We start from the raw sequence: 205 nt of genomic DNA, 5'->3' as shown, positions 1-205 counted from the left end.
ACAGAGAGAGAGAGAGAGAGAGAGACACACACACACAGATGAGAAATGTGTAGGACTCTGTAAAACCCATCTATGATGTTTGTCTATTGAATCGCACTGGGAACGCTCTCTCAAAGTTATGAACAAACATTCTTCCAGTTACTTTTGCTCAAAGTTATCTGGTCTTTAAAGGGGTCATATGATGCTGCTAAAAAGAACATTATTT

The 205-nt window shown here is 38.5% G+C and overlaps 1 protein-coding gene across 1 annotated transcript in view; it reads right to left on the bottom strand.

The window, feature by feature from the left end:
• Nucleotides 1-205, bottom strand: part of LOC107704526 (COP9 signalosome complex subunit 6-like) — an 18,101-nt gene that overhangs the window by 14,181 nt on the left and 3,715 nt on the right. The gene's annotated exons all lie outside the window — the stretch shown is intronic.

The sequence above is a fragment of the Sinocyclocheilus anshuiensis genome, unplaced genomic scaffold, assembly GCF_001515605.1.
Source record: "Sinocyclocheilus anshuiensis isolate Anshui unplaced genomic scaffold, SAMN03320099.WGS_v1.1 scaffold2026, whole genome shotgun sequence".
Classification (NCBI taxonomy): Eukaryota; Metazoa; Chordata; class Actinopteri; order Cypriniformes; family Cyprinidae; genus Sinocyclocheilus; species Sinocyclocheilus anshuiensis.
The sequence above is the reverse complement of the archived record's forward strand: the minus strand, read 5'-3'. Positions and strand labels throughout refer to the sequence as shown.